The 14,909-nt window shown below is 31.3% G+C and overlaps 1 pseudogene; it reads right to left on the minus strand.

The window, feature by feature from the left end:
- Positions 1-14,346: 14,346 nt before the first annotated feature.
- LOC139863558 (TOM1-like protein 2) lies at positions 14,347-14,909 on the minus strand (annotated as a pseudogene).

Genomic DNA, 14,909 nt, shown 5'->3' on the forward strand with positions numbered 1-14,909 from the left:
TTTATGATAATGGAGAATGACGATTGATGATGTCGATTGAAAAATCCTGATTTCCACACCAAACCACGAAATTGTTTTGGGTTAGACTATGTACTGGATTTATGATGTAGCTATTAGATAGCATAGGAGAACCAAGGCCCATCAGACTATATTGGGCTTATGATATAGCATGAACCGAAGCCATTATACACTTGATTTTAAATCAGCCCAACAATTCACTTGGACTAGGTCTTGTGCTTGTCGACTTACTACTGCAGCCACTTGACTTGTTTGCAGCCCAACCACGATCAACCCAACCACCATCTTTGTTGTTGTTTTGTTTCCAGCTGATGCGTATTCTATCTTGTTTCTAAGACGATATCGATGAGTGACGAGGTTAATAATAATTATGATCATGATATATGATTAAGATAGGGAGATGAGAATGGTTAAGATGATAATAAATGGTTATGATGATGATGAGATATAGATGAGATTGATGGACATCGTGATGTTTGGGATGGTAAATGAAAGATGTGATAATGATCATGAGGATCATGACATGATGATGATGATGATGCGCATGATAATAAGTGTCGATGATATTTGGGTTTGTAAGTTAAGGAAAAACAAACAGATATATTGGTTATATAAATTAAAATTGGGAATTTAATCAGAAAAAGCACGAGCAGAGGAGTGGTTTAGAATGTGTCCGTTGAGTGAGAGGTCGTGGGTTCGAGCCCGGTTCGTGGCATCTATTTTTAGAAAAGCTTGGAAGGTAGTTTTCAATACCAAAATTACTATTATTATTAATATAGTTTACATTATTATCATTTATATATGTATTATTATTATTATTAGTATTATTATTATTATTATTAGAATTAACATGATTTTAAGATTATTATTATTATTATTATTATTATTATTATTATTATTATTATTATTATTTTTATTATTATTATTATTATTATTATTATTATTATTATTATTATTATTATTATTATTAACATTAGTATTAGTATTATCATTAAGAATTAATATAAGGATTATCATTATTATCATATTATTATAACAAATAAATGTGTTGTATATAAAAATATACTTATACTATAATTATCTTAATATTATCAATAATCATATTAACCTTTCTATTATGTTTATACAAAATAATATATATATATAACATGTAATTTAAAATATAATATATAATAGAATTTAGTATAAATTATATATGAACTACAACACTAAATATATAATACTATATAATTAATAGATGGAATTATTTGATTTTTGATATATGTTTTAATAAATATAACTGATATAGGTTCGTGAATCCGAGGCCAACCCTGCTTTGTTCAGTATCGTCATATGTATTTTTACTACAAAATACAGTATTGTGAGTTTCATTTGCCCTTTTTACTCTTTACGTTTTTGGGCTGGGAATACATGCAAATGCTTTATTAACTGTTTTACAATATTTATACGCGTGAGTTTCATTTGCCCTTTTTACTCTTTACGTTTTTGGGCTGAGAATACATGCAAATGCTTTATTAACTGTTTTACAATATTTATACGCGTGAGTTTCATTTGCCCTTTTTACTCTTTACGTTTTTGGGCTGAGAATACATGCAAATGCTTTTTTAACTGTTTTACAATATTTATACGCGTGAGTTTCATTTGCCCTTTTTACTCTTTACGTTTTTGGGCTGAGAATACATGCAAATGCTTTATTAACTGTTTTACAATATTTATACGCGTGAGTTTCATTTGCCCTTTTTACTCTTTACGTTCTTGGGCTGAGAATACATGCAAATGCTTTATTAACTGTTTTACAATATTTATACGCGTGAGTTTCATTAATCCCTTTTTAAATGCTTTTGCAATATATATTTTTGGGACTGAGAATACATGCGCTGCTTTTATAAATGCTTTACGAAATAGACACAAGTGATCGAAACTACATTCTATGGCTGGATTATTAAACCGAATATGCCCCTTTTTATTAAGTCTGGTAATCTAAGAATTAGGGAACAGACACCCTAATTGACGCGAACTCTAAAGATAGATCTATCGGGCCCAACAAGCCCCATCCAAAGTACCGGATGCTTTAGTACTTCGAAATTTATATCATGTCCGAAGGAGGATCCCGGAATGATGGGGATATTCTTATATACATATTGTGAATATCGGTTACCAGGTGTTCAATCCATATGAATGATATTTTGTCTCTATGTATGGGACGTATGTTTAGGAGAAATGGAAATATGAAATCTTGTGGTCTATTAAAATTATGAAATGATTATTTATGTTAAACTAATGGACTCACCAACCTTTTGGTTGACACTTGAAAGCATGTTTATTCTCAAGTATAAAAAGAAATCTTCCGCTGTGCATTTGCTCGTATTAGAGATATTACTTGGAGTCATTCATGACATATTTCAAAAGACGTTGCATTCGAGTCGTTGAGTTCATCAAGATTAATATTAAGTCAATTATAGTTAGATATATTATGAAATGGTATGCATGCCGTCAACTTTCGATGTAATGAAATATTGTCTTTTCAAAAACGAATGCAATGTTTGTAAAATGTATCATATAGAGGTCAAGTACCTCGCGATGTAATCAACTGTGTGAATCATTTATAATCGATATGGACTTTGTCCGGATGGATTAGAACGGGTCCTTTCAGTTGGTATCAGAGCAGAGGTCTTAGTGAACCAGGTCTGCATTAGTATGTCTAACTGATAAGTCGTTAGGAGGCATTAGTGAGACTGGACTTCGACCGTGTCTGCATGTCAAAAGTTTTACTTATCATTGCTAGTCGGAATTCATTTGCTTATCATCCTTAGGAAAATTACCTGCTTATCATTCTTAGTCTAGACACGTTTTATTGCATTGACTGCATGAATAGTGTATAGATAAAATTCATATCTTAGCGTATCTGATACTTCATATCTTAGTGTATCTATTACTGTAACTTTGCCTGACAACTTCCGTAGATTCCTCCGTAACTTATGGGATTTTAGTATTATATATGCATATTTAAATTATGTATAGCAGGGTACTAATCTACATCCTATAATCTATTTCTTATCGAAAAATCCTTCATCTGATCGTACGAGATGAATCCTGCAACCAGTTCGAGTCCCTCAGATTCTGATAGCTATTCCGATAGTTATTCCGACAGCTATTCCGACATAGATGTTCACCTAAGCTCCGAAAACAACGTCACCTACATGAATCAACCAATCAGCCATTATCAATTCATCTGATGAGTTCGTAGTCGACTTAATTAATGGAAACGCGCAGAAGGCAATCCCTTCCACCAACCGAATTCACCTCTTGACAATGAACCTGAAGCGTTTACCGGCGAACCTGTTCGAGACACCATTTTCAGTCTCATTTACGGGGTAACTTGACAAGATTATATCCTATCCACAATTCTGAACCTTATTCATCCACTCGTTCCGACCGACAATCATCCTGGAGTAATAAGTCAACAAACTTTGCGCTCGAATAATCAATTCGGAGAATATGGTGCAAAATGTACCAGCTTCAGCAACATCACCGGCACCAACAGTACAATCAATAACAGCACCAGTACCATCAACAATCCATGCTTCAATATCATCATCTGTACTTTGAGTATGATCTTTGTTCGACATGTCGAATATGTAATCTTTAAAGTTTTAAAGATTATTTATTCTAGTTCCAACCGAAAGGCAAATGAGTTTAAATATTATATTAACTCATTAAATCCATGAATACATCTGAAGAAAATATATATGTATATATGTTTTCATAAAGATTGTAATTAAAAATTCTCTTGTACAAACTGTTAATGGTGAAAATATTTTAACGGGTAGGTAATACCCGAGGACTATTTAAATTTCACATTAATAAGTTACATTGTACGTTCTTCGAATCTGTTTCAACAGTTATATACTATCCTACTTACATCCACCGATATACAAATCCGTTCACCACAGAATAACCATATTCATCCAATTACATATTTAGATTTTGATTTATCAGAATCCAACAAGTGGCATAATGAAGAAATAATGGACACAATAAAAATTGATTAGAAACAGACAAATTGACAATATGAAATTTTGTTAAGAAACCACGCTAACAAAATCCTAGCTAACTGTTCCTAGCTAACTGTTAATTCCATATTACATTTTATTTATTGCAATTTAATTATCGCAATTTATTTTATCGCAATTTTAATTCTCGCAATTTTATATATCGTTATTTAATTTTTGTTATTTACTTTACGCATTTTATTTATCGTCATTTAATTTCTGTTATTTACTTTACGCACTTTAATTATCGTCATTTAATTTCTGTTATTTATTTTACGCACTTTAAATATCGGGACACGTATACAAGGTTTTGACATATCATATCGACGCATCTATATATATTATTTGGAATCACCATAGACACTCTATATGTAGTAATGATCGAGTTCTCTATACAGGGTTGAGGTTGATTCTCAAATAATATATATACTTTGAGTTGTGATCAAGTCTGAGACATGTACACGGGTCACGATATTTATTGATTAATTCGAATATTATATATTAAACTATATATGAATTACTGGACTGTTACTGTGGACTATCAACTGTGGACTACCAACACTGGACAATTAAAATGAAATAAAATATTGATTATAACATATGAAACTAAATAATTCTTTAAGTTTGCCACTTGCTTTCATTTTAAACCCCATTCGTATCATCACAATTACAATCTGCGTTCAAACCTTTCATGATTCTTGAAAACACCTTAATCGAGAGGATGAACCAACCGCACTTCATTTACGGGAGAAAAGATTGATGCATATAATTATGCACCTGAAAACACTGGGAACCTGAGTAAACGTTTAACATGTAGCTGTGCTAATTCCTTTAGCGTTATTATTACCGAAAATAACTTTGCATCTGTTGTTCGAGATAGCCAGTTTTGTCACAGCTCCAGCAAGACAACTTCGACTTTTCGTACGAAACAACCTTATTATAACATTGATATATACGCGTGCTTTTTTATTATTATCAGGGAATCTTTCATATTCCACCATATTACCATCAGCGTTTAATCATCTAAAAACACAATTTTCCTGAAACCACCTCGGATTAATAACCGATGATTCAGATATCATAGCATTAAATGCAGAGAAAACAGAAAAATGGTAGATGGTCTAAACGACCAAAAGTTTGATGATAAAGAAAGGAGTATTAGGAACGCTCGATAGAAAATTAGGTATTGAAAAACAGATTGAGCTACCCATAAAGGAGACCAAGGACAAATACAAGGACCAAACCCTATATTCAAAGGATTCAGGTAATTCTGGATCTGTTGAAATCTTTAGAGAATATCTTGCTCCGAAGTCATGTTAAAATCTTGTGGAAAATCTTTCTCCACCAACCATCGAACTTAGAAATTCCAAAATATCATCATCAATATCTTCGATATTTCTGAGGATATTTTCATAAATATTTTCGTCCGAAATTATATATACCTCCTCGTGCTTCCTGTGTATCATTATATTGGAAACATTCAATAGAAAATTTAGTACCGAAAAACGGATTATGCGAAACTACGAAGGAAGCCGTGGACAAATCACAAAGAATAAGTTTGACTTCAAAGAATCCAAATGATTCTGTTTCTGATGAAATCTTTAGTGAATACTTTGCTTCCGAATCTAAACCCTTACGGATAAATCTTCTTCATCACCCATCGATATTAGAAATTCCAAGATATCATCGTATCTTTCATTATAAATATCCTCCATATTTCTGGAGATATTTTATAACTATTCTTATCTGAAATCATTAATCTCTTCCTGATATCAGTGTTACATCATATAGAAACTGTTAGTTTCTATATTCTGTAAACTTTCGAGCTTAAAAATATGAATGTTATTGGAGTAATGTTGGGAACTGATGCATGAAGCAGTATAATATAATGACACTTGATCAACGTGATTATATTACAGTAAGTCATGCTGAGTTTCTAAATGGAACGTGATGATTCACAGATCATAACGTCATCATGTGCCATGTTACATAACTCTTTCATCCTACTTAACTCCGGAACAAATCAAGAAAATGTATTCTTGATGGTTCTATCTTCCGTGATGTTGATAAATTTGAAAATCAAATCGTGCTATCACGTTCCTTCCTGCTTAGAACATTATAATCATTCGAGACTCTATATCTACAAATTCTGGACCATTAACCGCTTGACTGGAAGTCGGGAAGAGAAAATAAAAGCATAGAGCTTTGAAATATAAGGGAGAATATAAAGCCGATAACAACATATAAATTACAAACTGTGTATATCAATGTTTATCGCAACATAAAGACACGGGAGAATTAAAAACATTATAATCCCGAGGGCGAAGTAGAAGAAAACAGATTCCTCTGGTGGAAGTTGGAAAAGGAGAATGATTCTTGCGATAATAAGGATGAGGACAAGGATCAGAACTGGATTAAGCATTTTCAGAATCTTTTGGATGTATGAAATAAGAAGGAAAGTATGGGAAGGGTGAGAATAATGGAACGGAAGAGTTTAATTTATAATGGAAATATCAGACAGAGTAATCAAAGCAGATCACCGCATTTAATTCGAGAGATCTTAATTTCCTTATTCGCCGAAGAATCAAATCTTTTTGATTTCGAAGATTTTCTATAAATCCCTTGAATTCCGGAATTCAACCCTGTCTCCGTCAAAAGTTAAGACGAATCCTTATTTTTTTTCCTATTTCAATCTTTTGTGATAGTTTCATTCGTACTCTTCGAATAATCGAATTATTTTTATCCATATTACTCAATGATGATAAAACTCAATTTATCAACTCATATTCGTCATGAAAACATTTTTATTGTTAGCCATGACCACCTCACTCAAATTTCGGGACGAAATTTCTTTAACGGGTAGGTACTGTGATGACCCGGAAATTTCCGATCAAATTTAAACTTTAATCTTTATTTGATTTCGATACGATAAGCAAAGCCTATAATGTAGAGTCATGAAATATTCGAACTGTTTATATGGTTTCAGTTAACCTTTGACTATGACGATTCACGAACAATTAATTGTAAATAGATATGTGTGTATGTATATATAAATAATAATTCAAAATATAATTTGAAGTATTATATGTTGTTGTTATTAAAAAAATAAAAATAGGATATTATAATAATTATTATTTAAAATATATCTCTATATATAAATAAAGTATATTAAAGATAAATATTAAATGATTGTAATACTCGTTTGATGTTTCGATTGATATTAAGCAAGTTAAATTCAAACTTATGTAATTTTAAAATAAACGGTGATACGAAAATGAGTTCTATAAATTTTAGACTTATTAAAAATGTATTTAGAAACTATTTGTTAAGTTTTAACACTTTTTATATTTCACCCATAAATGAGAGGGACAATTGATGTAATTTTTATTTAGCAAATTAAGGAACAAATTTTATACCATAATGACCAAAATAAATAAATATAGTTAATTAAAAATTTAGGATTATTCTGTGGACTCTTATCCGCCACTGATTAACAACACTGTACGAAATTTAGTCCGTGAATGATGACGGCTAAGTTATTCACACATTTAATTATTGATATGATATTATAATTATATTATAAAGATAATTATATCGATGCAATATAGATAAAGCATCACCACCAACTATTATTATCTGTACCATGTGATTGATTAAGAAATCCACTATCTCCTCTTTATATTTTTGTTTTGTTCTCGATCATTCATAAACATAAACCATAATAACACGCCACCTTCACTATATTTTTTTATCCCTTCTTCTTCTTGTAAGACCGCCCCCATGTCCACACTTCTCTCATCCTCTCCCTATCTCTCTTAAATTTTTTGGTTTTCAACGAATCACCATCATTCACCTATTCCAAATCCATTTAGACGGTCAACGTTTCTGTTTAGAAACCTATCGCCAACCTCCACCATCAAGACCCACCAATGTTATAAGTTCTTACAACCAATTATTCTAATGATTATTTAATTACTGCTGCTGCGTAATTATTTCTGTTTCGTGACTTAATAAATACCCAAACGAAGGTGATAAAAGAATGGTGATGATGCGTACAATGAAAGAGAGATGATGATACAAGTGATCATACTTAAATAATTATTATTTATACAAAGCATGATATGTATCTGTAGGCAATCTGTCTGTTTATTTATGATAATGGAGAATGACGATTGATGATGTCGATTGAAAAATCCTGATTTCCACACCAAACCACGAAATTGTTTTGGGTTAGACTATGTACTGGATTTATGATGTAGCTATTAGATAGCATAGGAGAACCAAGGCCCATCAGACTATATTGGGCTTATGATATAGCATGAACCGAAGCCATTATACACTTGATTTTAAATCAGCCCAACAATTCACTTGGACTAGGTCTTGTGCTTGTCGACTTAATACTGCAGCCACTTGACTTGTTTGCAGCCCAACCACGATCAACCCAACCACCATCTTTGTTGTTGTTTTGTTTCCAGCTGATGCGTATTCTATCTTGTTTCTAAGACGATATCGATGAGTGACGAGGTTAATAATAATTAAGATCATGATATATGATTAAGATAGGGAGATGAGAATGGTTAAGATGATAATAAATGGTTATGATGATGATGAGATATAGATGAGATTGATGGACATCGTGATGTTTGGGATGGTAAATGAAAGATGTGATAATGATCATGAGGATCATGACATGATGATGATGATGATGCGCATGATAATAAGTGTCGATGATATTTGGGTTTGTAAGTTAAGGAAAAACAAACAGATATATTGGTTATATAAATTAAAATTGGGAATTTAATCAGAAAAAGCACGAGCAGAGGAGTGGTTTAGAATGTGTCTGTTGAGTGAGAGGTCGTGGGTTCGAGCCCGGTTCGTGGCATCTATTTTTAGAAAAGCTTGGAAGGTAGTTTTCAATACCAAAATTATTATTATTATTAATATAGTTTACATTATTATCATTTATATATATGTATTATTATTATTAGTATTATTATTATTATTATTAGAATTAACATGATTTTAAGATTATTATTATTATTATTATTATTATTATTATTATTATTATTATTATTATTATTATTATTATTATTATTATTATTATTATTATTATTATTATTAACATTAGTATTAGTATTATCATTAAGAATTAATATAAGGATTATCATTATTATCATATTATTATAACAAATAAATGTGTTGTATATAAAAATATACTTATACTATAATTATCTTAATATTATCTATAATCATATTAACCTTTCTATTATGTTTATACAAAATAATATATATATAACATGTAATTTAAAATATAATATATAATAGAATTTAGTATAAATTATATATGAACTACAACACTAAATATATAATACTATATAATTAATAGATGGAATTATTTGATTTTTGATATATGTTTTAATAAATATAACTGATATAGGTTCGTGAATCCGAGGCCAACCCTGCTTTGTTCAGTATCGTCATATGTATTTTTACTACAAAATACAGTATTGTGAGTTTCATTTGCCCTTTTTACTCTTTACGTTTTTGGGCTGAGAATACATGCAAATGCTTTATTAACTGTTTTACAATATTTATACGCGTGAGTTTCATTTGCCCTTTTTACTCTTTACGTTTTTGGGCTGAGAATACATGCAAATGCTTTATTAACTATTTTACAATATTTATACGCGTGAGTTTCATTTGCCCTTTTTACTCTTTACGTTTTTGGGCTGAGAATACATGCAAATGCTTTATTAACTGTTTTACAATATTTATACGCGTGAGTTTCATTTGCCCTTTTTACTCTTTACGTTTTTGGGCTGAGAATACATGCAAATGCTTTATTAACTGTTTTACAATATTTATACGCGTGAGTTTCATTTGCCCTTTTTACTCTTTACGTTCTTGGGCTGAGAATACATGCAAATGCTTTATTAACTGTTTTACAATATTTATACGCTTGAGTTTCATTAATCCCTTTTTAAATGCTTTTGCAATATATATTTTTGGGACTCAGAATACATGCGCTGCTTTTATAAATGCTTTACGAAATAGACACAAGTGATCGAAACTACATTCTATGGCTGGATTATTAAACCGAATATGCCCCTTTTTATTAAGTCTGGTAATCTAAGAATTAGGGAACAGACACCCTAATTGACGCGAACTCTAAAGATAGATCTATCAGGCCCAACAAGCCCCATTGAAAGTACCGGATGCTTTAGTACTTCGAAATTTATATCATGTCCGAAGGAGGATCCCGGAATGATGGGGATATTCTTATATACATATTGTGAATGTCGGTTACCAGGTGTTCAATCCATATGAATGATATTTTGTCTCTATGTATGGGACGTATGTTTAGGAGAAATGGAAATATGAAATCTTGTGGTCTATTAAAATTATGAAATGATTATTTATGTTAAACTAATGGACTCACCAACCTTTTGGTTGACACTTGAAAGCATGTTTATTCTCAGGTATAAAAGAAATCTTCCGCTGTGCATTTGCTCGTATTAGAGATATTACTTGGAGTCATTCATGACATATTTCAAAAGACGTTGCATTCGAGTCGTTGAGTTCATCAAGATTAATATTAAGTCAATTATAGTTAGATATATTATGAAATGGTATGCATGCCGTCAACTTTCGATGTAATGAAATATTGTCTTTTCAAAAACGAATGCAATGTTTGTAAAATGTATCATATAGAGGTCAAGTACCTCGCGATGTAATCAACTGTGTGAATCGTTTATAATCGATATGGACTTTGTCCGGATGGATTAGGACGGGTCCTTTCAATCATGACTATACTTCTCATAATATAATCCAAACTATAAAATGGCTAAGCAGACTCTTCTAACCATATAACTGATTCATTTGGCCCCACAAACACACATCGGTTGAAATTTAATTCATAAAACTAATATGTATTCACCGAAAGAAATATCACATCGAAAGCTGAGTTAATCCTAAAAATCTTGGGTCCGTGACTTCTAAAGGTCAAGACAGAAATCCATAGTGCAAATTTAACAACCCAACATAAAATGAACATATTCTAGGAGTACAAATAAATTAACCTTAAGATAGTCAAATAAGCTAAAATATAGTACACTTCACAGATAACATAGAAGACATCAGAAGCGGGTTAGGTTTAACCTGTAGAACAGGACGGTAAACTGCTGCTGCTAGGTATATCCCCTACTAAGGAAGGAAAGAAGGTTGAGCCATATATATATATATATATATATATATATATATATATATATATATATATATATATATATATATATATATATATATATATAAATATAGTTGTTAAAAATATAGTACGTAATCACCAGCTCCCTGTGGAACGAACCGGACTTACTAAAAAGTACACTACTCTACAATTAGGTACACTGCCTATAAGTGTTACCTTTTTAAGCATTTTGACATTTTCTATTTCATCCTTGGCGCATTAAATCTGCACCTCATATGAGTTAAATTTAGAATACAGTTAAATTTCAGGGAGATTTCGTAAAATAAGAGATGTGAAGGCAAAGATCAGCCTCATGTACCCTGACTGGGAACACACATTGCAGCAGTAAAATGAAACCGGAATGTGAGGCCATCTCCTCACTTGTCCCTACAACCAACATCTCAAAATCAAAACGATTATTAAAAGCTCCGAAAAACAACATTTGTAGCAACGTAAATTACTCATTAGGTCAAACATATCATATTATCCTCATGGAAGCCCTAACATAATAAGTTGTGAAATCAGATGATAATAAACAATGAAGCTAACGAATTAGATGTAAAATATATCTCAAAAGTATTATTCATAAGCAATTAAATAAAATCAAATTCTGACAGTACAAACTCAAAATATATACGTAAAGGAATCAACAACCTAGAAACACTTACAGATCGTAGTGAATGGAGCTTGCAATTGAGCAGCGACGAATGAAGAAATTGAATCGATGTGCTTGAAATTAGGGCTTGCAGATCGTAGTGAAGAAATTGAGCGGCGACGAATGAAGAAATTGAATCGATGTGCTTGAATGTGCTTGAAATTAGGGCTTGCAGACCGTAGTGAAGAAATTGAGCGGCGGTAGAATGAAGAAATTGAATCGTTGTACTTGAATGTGCTTGAAACTAGGGCTTGCAGTTAGGATGAAACTGAGCGGCGTCGAATGAAGATATTGGGGTTGAATAGCAAATGAAGAAGTCTCAGTTATTCAATCTCAGAAATGAATCGTACTCTGACGCATATATACCTTTCTTATATTTAATCATATTAAATATTAATATTAAATTAATATTAATATTAAATATTTAAATATAAATACTAAATATTAATAAATAGTAATAAAATATTACTTTTAGTTGTTCCATTTTTATAAGTGTGTACGTTTTCTCTTGAATTGACTTTCAATTGTTCACACTTAAATACAGGAACTTACATACCGAAAAATGTGAAATCATGCATATTTTTTAAACACTTAAATATGAAAGCGATATAGTTATTTTTCACACTTTAGATTATGACCAGTAATATTTCACACTTCTAAATGTTTAAATACTTTACAAACTTATAAGTGTGACAATTTTATTCACACTTGCATCAAATGTGAACAAAATACCGTGATAAATTGGCACTTTTGTTGTAGTGTAACCGATTTAATGAGGTAAGCATGATAATTACATTACGTTTATTACTTTATTACGTATTTGCATAAGTCTAAAAAAAAGTTTCTCTCCGGTTTGTATTTTCTTATTTTTGCTTGATTACACCATCTTTCTTAGTTTGGTAAATTAAATTCATTGCAAATGATTTTATTTTGCTGCATTTGCTCACTTACTGCTTTGTCTTTAATAAAAATTGTTATAAACTCATCTGATATATTTATTTATTTTTAATTTTTGGTGTAAATCTATAGATTATGTGATATATGTCCACCATCTTATGAAAATTGAAACGTTTAAGTTAATATATGAATTTGAAAGATGTCACACTATTAGGTAGTTTCATAAAATAAAAAATAAAATTGGATCTTTATTTAAAAATTTTGAAATATTTAAATGATAAACCTTATTCTATATAGCTTTTCATTGTTTTCTTAAATAATACTCCGTATATTTTTGTTAAGTGTTTAAAAGACGAAAAAGACACAGAAGAAAGAATTTTGAGAACCAAGAAGTGTGTGTGATGAGAGGTGTGTATTTTAGCAGGTCCTTACACTCCAGGTTAGCATGTAAACCCCCGTTTTGTCTTTTATACCTTAAAGTTTAAAAGTTGTAACATTTCATGTTCTTTATATGATTATATCCTTACAGCAACTATAAACTATTACAGTATTTTTTTATTTGGTTGAAGATTTTATATATTTATTAGTCGATTAAATTTTTTTTAATTGGTGATCTACCACGTGCCATGCTGGATGATATTTGGTTAATCGGTGTAAACGATGTTGGAATCTCAAGATTCAAACATCGTTTGAACTTTGAAGCGGGAATTTCTTGCTCATTTATTTGTGTATGTAGAGAGGGTATTTCAATACTTTTTCAATTTTGGTTAAAATCACCAACAACGCCCCCTAAATCTTCCTTTTGGTTCTCGAAATTTGCAATAAGGGCCTCTCCCAACCTGTAACTTAAGAGTTCTAGTAATGGTTCGTGGTTAAGCCCGCCATTGGCTCCGTCATCCAACGGCTCCATTACTAGCAAGATGTCATTGATTAGTGGTTGATGACCCGTGGTTCAAATTGTCGTTGCCACGCATATTTGATCACGGATGTATTGTATTAATTTGTTGTACATAATGTTTTTTAACTTGTACCTGTAAATAATTAATCAATTGAGTGGGTGTAAGGAAGTGTGATGGGTACGATATGGTGGTTAGCAGTTAGTCTTTGGTTAGTGATGGGAAGGAGGTGCTGATGTTGCACTAAGTGATGGGATGACATACTATCATGGTTAAGAGTGCTCTAAGAGTTTCGTGGAATTTTTTGTTTTGACAAAATTGCCCAAATCTTCGATGTGTTTATGGTTTTTTGTCCAAATCGTCCTTATGTTAACATAACTGCATAAATCATCCTTACATGCCAAATACGTTCCAAATTAGTCTCTGCCTTAACTTTTGTAAACTCTCCGTTAGTCAAATATACACGATTAGTCCCTGAAGTTTCTTAAAAGATTGCAACAAAGATCCTCTTCATCATCATCAAGATGAAGCTTTAGTGAAAGTTTAAAAAAAAATAGATTAAGTTTGGTAGAAAACTCGTTGATTAATTTAAGTTATACAAAAATAATGAAGACTAGTCAAATGATGCTTCACCAAATGAGTTTGACGAAAAACGGGCAAATACATAAGCTCATCGGACTCACCCCAATCCCAAATCAACCGCACCGTTTTCATTCAATTCCGATCATCGGTTCTAACATCATTAATCATTTCAACCATATCATCAAGTGCTTTAAACTCCTTTTTCAGACGCAACTTCTGAGAACACTTTATCACAATTTGAACAATAAGTTTCCAACAAATCAAGACTCAATCTTGACCAACAATATTCTTATTATTATTAACCCCAATTTTTTCTTAATAACTTTAACTATTTCCGTACCATTAGACTGCTCATTATTAATCATAGCACAAATACGTAAGTTTAATCCCCAATTAGGTTCTTCTAGGGTTTGTTATGTTGCCTCATCGACGATTTTGGATTCCAGTGACGGTGATTGTAGAATTTCTTTCATTTTTGTGCTTACGATTCGAGACATTTGAACGTTGTTAGTCATTAATCGTTCACCGAATGATGATGAGGCGAGTTTGAATTAGTCGAGTTTGTCCAT

This window comes from Rutidosis leptorrhynchoides, chromosome 8, assembly GCF_046630445.1.
Source record: "Rutidosis leptorrhynchoides isolate AG116_Rl617_1_P2 chromosome 8, CSIRO_AGI_Rlap_v1, whole genome shotgun sequence".
NCBI classification, from domain to species: Eukaryota; Viridiplantae; Streptophyta; class Magnoliopsida; order Asterales; family Asteraceae; genus Rutidosis; species Rutidosis leptorrhynchoides.